Here is a 7314-nt window from a genome sequence, read left to right as displayed (position 1 = left end):
AAGCGAGGGGCGCAGAGCCAAAACCAGATGAGATTGGTGATCATTGTGATGAATTCCATTGTGTGGGGAGCAGGTGTAGGGTACAGAGCAATCCATGTCTTGCAAGTCTTTGCTCACCAGCAGGAACGAGGGCAAGGTGTCGTGGAAAACCCATTGCACAGGGTACCACGCACAAGCCTCTGCTCACCAGCAGGAACGAGAGCAGTGTACCGTGCAACCACCTGCAAACAATCACTTGGCAAACATCCATCTCAGCTAGGCCCAAACCCCCAAACCAAGTCCCTTGTGATATTCAGGGTCTCAGTCTCTGTCCTTGAGACGGTTGTGAGACAGATGAGGGAATTTTCGGACCGTCTCTTACATCTGGGCAGCTGGATTTGCTGATAATGCTTTTGCCTCCACCACTGTACTGACTGTTGTTACCACATATCCAGCGTATCTGGTCCCGTTCTCCACCAAGCTGCTTCCATCTGTGAATAGCTCTCACTCTGCTTGCTCCAGTGGGATGTCTCTCAGGTCTTCTCTTGCCAAATAGGTGTCCTCTATTCCTTCTACACAGTCATGCTCTAATGGGCCTTCTTCAGTTGTGGTACCTAGGAACAGAGCTGGATTCAAGAGGTCAGTTGTCTTTAGTGTGACATCATCCTGCTCAGTCAGGATTACCTGGAATTTCATCATCGTGCTTGGAGATAGCCAATGGCCCCCCTTTTGTTCTAAAACAGTGCTCACCATGTGTGGCACATAGACATCTATGTGTCTCCCCATCGTGAGTTTCCTGGCTTCTTGTGTCAGCATCACGGTGGCTGCAACTGCCCACAGGCAAGAAGGCCATCCAGCACTCACCTTGTCAAGCTGTTTGGAAAAGCAGTCCACCGGCCTTTTCCAGCTTCCCAAACCTTGGGTCAGCACTCCCAGTGCTGGGTGTGATCTTTCATGCACAAACAGGTGAAAATCTTTGGACAAATCTGGCAATCCTAACGCTGGAGCAGTTGTCAATGCCTCCTTCAGTTTGAGGAAGGCCTCCTTCTGTGGTTTGCCCCAGGTAAACAGCTGCGTCTTGTGGGCTTCATACAGGGGTTCTGCAATTAGTCCATAGTCCATGATCCACGGCACCACCCTGTCATCTCAAGGAAAACTTGTAGCTCATGTAGGTTCTGGGGTTCTGGAATAGCACAAATAGCTTGAATACAATTAGTACCCAGCTTACATTGCCCTTGTGAGATTTCACATCCCAGGTAAATCACAGTCTGCCTGGCTATTTGTGCCTTTTCTTTAGACACCTTATATCTTCCCATTCCCAGCTGATTTAAAATTTCAATTTATGCAGGTTATTTTCTCTTCTGTAGCTATCAGTACATCATCAACATACTGTAACAGCAGGTATTGTTCTCTCAGTACTCGCCCATTCTTGGTCAAAATCTCCAGCTCCTTCCCCAGCTGACTTCCAAATAGGGTTGGACTGTTCTTGTATCCTTGTGGGAGTCGTGTCCAGGTGAGCTGAGTTTTCCTTCCATTTTCTGGACTTTCTCATTCAAAGGCAAACAGTTTCCTACTTTCTTTGTCAAGGGGTATGCAGAAAAAGACATCTTTTAAATCAACTACCTTAAGCCATTTACATTTCTCTTTTATGGATGTTAACAGTGTGCAAGGATTAGCTACCAATGGGTAAATATCTTTAATTATTCCATTTATTGCTCTCAAATCCTGTACTAGTCTGTATTGGTCAACACAGAAATTTGGGCTCTAGTGTTAACTACAGAAGTAATAGGCGCATGTTTGGGACCCACTGTTGCTGTGATCAGTACGTCTCCAGTTTTGTTATTTCTAGTGAGCATTTTAAATACAACCAACCTCTGCCTCTCTGCTCACCCATGAGAGGCAGAGTTACCAGTTTCCCTGATTCTGAGGCTGTTTGGGCTCCACTCCCAGAAGCTGAGAAGGAGACTGCTTTGGCTCACAGCCCAGAGCCTGTGGAGGTGTGCTGGGTTATACAATGGGGCATTGGATACAGTGAACCTGGGACAGTGCCAGTTAGAGACTGCTTTACTCAACTTTTAAGTGATAAGCCACCCATTACGTTTCTGGGGACCCCTTTCTTTATCTCTAGTGACCACTAATACTGGTGGTTAGAGATTTGTTTTCTCTTTTTTTTGGGCTTTCATTATGAGAACCAATGTATCTAACACCCTTTGCTTTCTCTGATTTTTTTTTCCTTCTGGGATTTTTACAAGTCTGCGAAAAAACATAAAAGGAGAGATGCTTCTCAGAGGAACATGGCAAAAAGACAGAAAAGCCCTGGGCCCAAAGCTGCGGTGAGTAAATTTCTCTTTGGACATCAGGCAGAACCACTGGGCCAATGTTTCAAGCGCCACTGCGAAGAAAGGTGTGTTATGGAGCCATTTGGACTTCATGTTTGCTTTTACAGGACAAATCACGCTCAAATATGGTACCCGAGCTGCATTTCTGCCTTTCAGAGGTCATTCTCAGTGAACAACGCCTGGCTAGCAGACAACTGTTCGGTCCACTTCTGAAAACATGCCATACCCCAAGTGAAGAGCCAGATCCTTACAAGACTGAGGTCCGTGTCATTTGTTTGGTAGTATCATGAGAGTCAGCTTCTCTTAGGAATTTTAACTATATCAAGCACTCCAATTCATGTCCCATTTTCCTGTGACTGAACCTTAACACTTTCGTAAAACATTTATGACAGGTGTCCTGGGGCGCGACTTTATGATACCGGTATCCCAAATCGCCTGGTTTATGCTATCTATTAAGTTCTGCACCTTTAAGACTGGCTCTGAGAACGAAAGAGAGGAAGAAGAAATGCGCAGTTTGTGTTGAAAGAAAGCATCGCTCCCCCGCATGCTGCTCCTGGACTGTGGGGTCTGCAGCACAGACAGACTGCAAGACAGAGCTTCTCTTTAGCTTTTAGTTACTTTTAGCTAGATGAGACAAGAAAGTTCCCTGGACTTTTTTTTTTCCTTTTTTCTTAGATCTGTGCAAACCTGCTCTAGACTGAAAAACACCCAGACAGAGCCCGAGAACTCAGGCCGGGGCCTCGGCCTCGATACTATCCGGCGCCGAAGGGACCGATAAGAACCTGAGCGAGATGAGCTACACCACATGAAAAAAACTTTTCTTCCTAGATTTGCCATTCCATCGAACACTGAAAAGTTTCATTGTTTAATATTATTCAATTTCTGTTAAATAAACAGCTTTTTCCACTTCTCTCCAAAAAAATCTCTTCTTTTCCAAACCAGCTGAAAAAAGAAGTCGTTTACATTTTGCTTTCCTAGGAGAACCTCATTTAAAAGCTCTCTGCCAAATTTGCCCTAAACTAAGACACAGGAATTATTTTACCATACTACTTTGCCTCGAAACCCATGGGAATATCACTTTTGAAGCCAACGGGGAGGGATTTGGGACAAGAAGGAACACTTTGCGGCATGCTTTTGAAGAAAAAACCCACCTGGAGTGCGGAGGAAGCCCTTTCTTGCCTCGCTTCTCTGCACGCGCAGAGCGCGCCCCGCCCAGCCCCGGGCTGAGCTCTGCGGCAGTGCTGCCGCCTTGTGGGCACAGAGCGGTACTGCAGCTGTGCTCCGAGCCGGAACCGGGCCGGGCGGGACGAGCCGTGCCGAGCCGAGCCGAAGGGGCCGAGCCGTGCCGAGCCGTGCGGAGCCGAGCCGTGCCGAGCCGAGCCGAACCGAGCCGAGCTGGAACCCCCCCGCAGGAGCCGGGTCGGGCTTATTGCCACACTGGAGTTTGCGGCCGGCCGGCAGGACCCCGGCAGAGGCGTCGACTCCAATGCCTGCCGCCGCAGGCGCGGCCGCCACCCAGCTACGGAGCCGCTGAGCCCCGCCGCCATCGTCCTCGCCCCGGGAAAGGCGGCGGAAAATCGGGCGGAGTGCTCGGAGTCGGTCGGCGTCGTCCGGTTTTTCGTTCAGGCAAGTAAGTTAGACAGACGCGCTGAGGGGCGGGGAACTGCAAGGACCCCAGGCGGTGGGTGCGTGCATTCGACTGCCTGACAAACGCCCCGACGCCGACGCCGCTCCGGCGCAATTCTCCGCGGATTTTCCGGCCGTGCGGACACGGGCTGTGTGCTCAGCGCTGCCGGGGCCAGGCGCGAGCCGGCCGGGCGCCGACAGGCAGCGGTGCCGACGTCTCTCAGCCGGGATCCTTGCCGCGGCCCGCTTCGACCCGGCTTCGACTTCGGCTCGGTTCGGCCTGGGCCGGCCCGGCCCGCTTCGGCTCGGCTCGGCCCGACCCGCCCTGCCCCCTTTGACTCGGCTCGGCCCGGCCTGTGCGGCTTGGCTCGGCTCGGCTCGGTTCCGCTCGGTTCGGCTCGGCCCCACTCGCCCGGCTCGGAGCAGAGCTGCAGTACCGCTCTGTGCCCACAAGGCGGCAGCACTGCCGCAGAGCTCAGCCCGGGGCTGGGCGGGGCGCGCCCCCGCAAGTGCAGAGAAGCGAGGCAAGAAACAACGCGTGCAACCCCCTTCCAAAAACTCTTCTCCAAGGAACGCCCCAAAAAACCCCCCATCGAAACTTAGCAAGCCCCGCCTCTAACCAAATAAAAAACAAAATACCCCTTCATTTAAATGTATTTAATATTTATTTCTATCATATTGATCTTCTGTATTTATACACATATATAATGCATAATAGATATTAAAATATATTAACATCTATCCATATATTTTTCATATTGAATATTAATCTATTTGTATATATTTGTTACTAGTATTTATTTCTTTTTTATGTCTATATATACATATCTCCCTATATTTATATCTTTATTATAGATTTCTATATTTTCATTTCTATATTATTTATTTAAAAGCCCGGCCTGTAACCAAATAAAAAAAAAAAAATCCCCTTCACCTTAAATGGTTATTTAAATATTTTTAATGCTTATTTTTATCAAATTTATATTCATATTTATATACTATATTGAACTAGCCCAGGGGCACCGGGACTGGCCCAAAGGGACCCCGGCGGTGCCCGAGCCCCGCGCCCGGAGCGGGCGGAGCGGCCGGGACGGACACAGCTCCGCGCCGCGGCTCCCGCCTGCCGGCCCGGCAGAGCTCGCCCCGCCTCAGCACGGCTCTGCCGCTCCCCGGGGGCTGCCCAGCCGCCAAATTCCTGCTGCACCTCAGCAATTCCCCGGGGAATGCCAGGAGTGCTCCCGTGCAAGACGTTTGGTGCCGGGGGGCAGAAGCGCTCTCAAAAGCAGCGGCACAGCCCGATGTAAAGCCGCTGCTAAGTGTGTGCTCCACCCTTCAATTTAATCCCCTACAACAGCAGAAAAGGAGGGATTTTCCTCGAATTAAATTGCTCAAATGACGGGAAAAGGGGGATTTTTACCACAATCCAAACCCTTATAAAGGGCAGACAACCAGGCTTCCTCCTCAGTTTAAACCGCAGGATGATGACAATGAGGGAGGTACCCTCAAATCAAACCCATTATATGGCATCAATATTTTTCCCCTTCCAATTAAAATCGACCAAAGGGTTTCCCTGTCAACTGATATACCTAACACCCAGAAATAGGCAGGTTTTCCTGCTATCTGTACCCTCAAAATCACAGGTGAAAGGGGACTCCCCCCAATTTAAACACAGACAATAATGGAGGAGCAGTTTCTTCCCTCAATTTTAACTCCTTTTATCCTGATAGCCCCTATTTTTTATTTTTTTTTTAGGGGGACTGGGGAGAGAATGCCAAAATGAAGTCAAAAGGTGGAAGAAGAAAAGTCCCCCCTTGCAAATCCACGCTGGCTCATCTGCTGTTTCTTGGCACAAAGGTTTGTCCCTTGACACCTCCTTTAAGCAATGCTCCGCATCCAAGTGCATCCAGGTGATCCCCCAGACCCTACGAGATGCTCCCAACATCGTTCCATGAGACACCTCCGGGAGCCCACCATAAACCCCTCTCCTCCAGCTGCTCCATACCTAAGTGAGCTGAGAGAAACCCTCCCCCTAAAACATCCTCCGGCAGGGGAGCTGTGAGGATGATGAGGGCTCAGGGAAGCCCCAGGTGTGAGCAGCGGTGATGAGGAGGGAGCGGGTCCTGCCGGGGGAATTGAACTGCTCAAGAAACTGCTGCCTGAGATGGTGAGGTTTGAAGCCTCTCTGGAGGAGCTGGAACTCCATAAGGACGGGGGCTCGTGATTCACCTGTGGATTTGCGCACATGCAGTGTAGCAAACCTGACTTTTATTTCAGCCAAAGCTTAATGTCACTGTCAGAAAACTGAATGTGATTTTTGGCCCATTGTTGTTTATGAATGGTGTAAGCCATTATATAATCAAGTACAGAATTGAGATGTGTCTAGTAGATGTATTACGGTTATATTGTGTGTGTGTGTATGTGATGATTTCATTATCAAACCATTTCACTGAACAGTCAAGTTCATTGGAGTGAAATCTGATTACTTGCATTTTAAAAACTTGCCCACCCCAACCCTTTTTGATTTTTCTTCACAGGTATTTTATAGGCATATTTCAACATTTTCCTTCCTAATCCACGAGTAAAGGGAGATGTTGGGATTTGATCCAAAAGATCTTACAACCGATTTTGTGGTGAAACAGAGAAAAACCGTGAGCAGCCAACTCACTGGAAACCTGTATGTTAAACGCAGAGAAGCACAAAGTGTTTGATGCTGTTAGAGTTCAAAATAACAAGGAAAAATGATGGGGAATTTACCTGCCTTGGAACAAAGTGTGATCCCATCCCGTACTCTCAGCTTCCTCTCCCCTTCCAGCGTGGCTGTGACCCGGGCTGGCCGAACCGCTCGGTGTCTCTGGACCTCACAGCATTTCTACGTGGCTGCTGCAGCCGGGTCCCCAGTACGTCCTGCTCTGGCCGCCTTCCCCGAGCGGTCCCACGTACACCAGGCGGGTGCTACAGACCACAGGGGCCTCTTGGCTGCAGAGCTGGGTGATGGGAGACGGCAAAGCAATGCCCAGGATGCAGCTGTTCAAGCCAGCCTCGCCTCACGGAGCATTTCTTTCTCACCTGTCCATGGTTCTCTCTGTGTGTCTGTGGTCATTTTTAAACTGCAGGGCTGGGAGGCCTGGCCATTTCACCGGGAGTGCTCACCCTGGGAGCACCAGTCTCTACCTTGGGAGGAAGCAAGCTGCCACCAGAATAAAAGCGGGCTGGAGCTGCTCCCACTCCAAGGCAAGAGCCTGCAAGGCCCATCCTTTGGGGACTCGTCTTTTGTGTGAAGGCACATTGTCTGGCAGAGGAAGAGGTTGGTACCTGGTGGAGCAGGGCCAAGATTCCATTTTCCCCAGGTAGCTCCCTCCTCTGCCTGCTG

This window comes from Pseudopodoces humilis, chromosome 11 (genome assembly GCF_049639895.1).
Source record: "Pseudopodoces humilis isolate 2021_Gansu_Grassland_sample_001 chromosome 11, ASM4963989v1, whole genome shotgun sequence".
Lineage (NCBI taxonomy): Eukaryota > Metazoa > Chordata > Aves > Passeriformes > Paridae > Pseudopodoces > Pseudopodoces humilis.
This window is presented reverse-complemented; position numbering follows the sequence as displayed.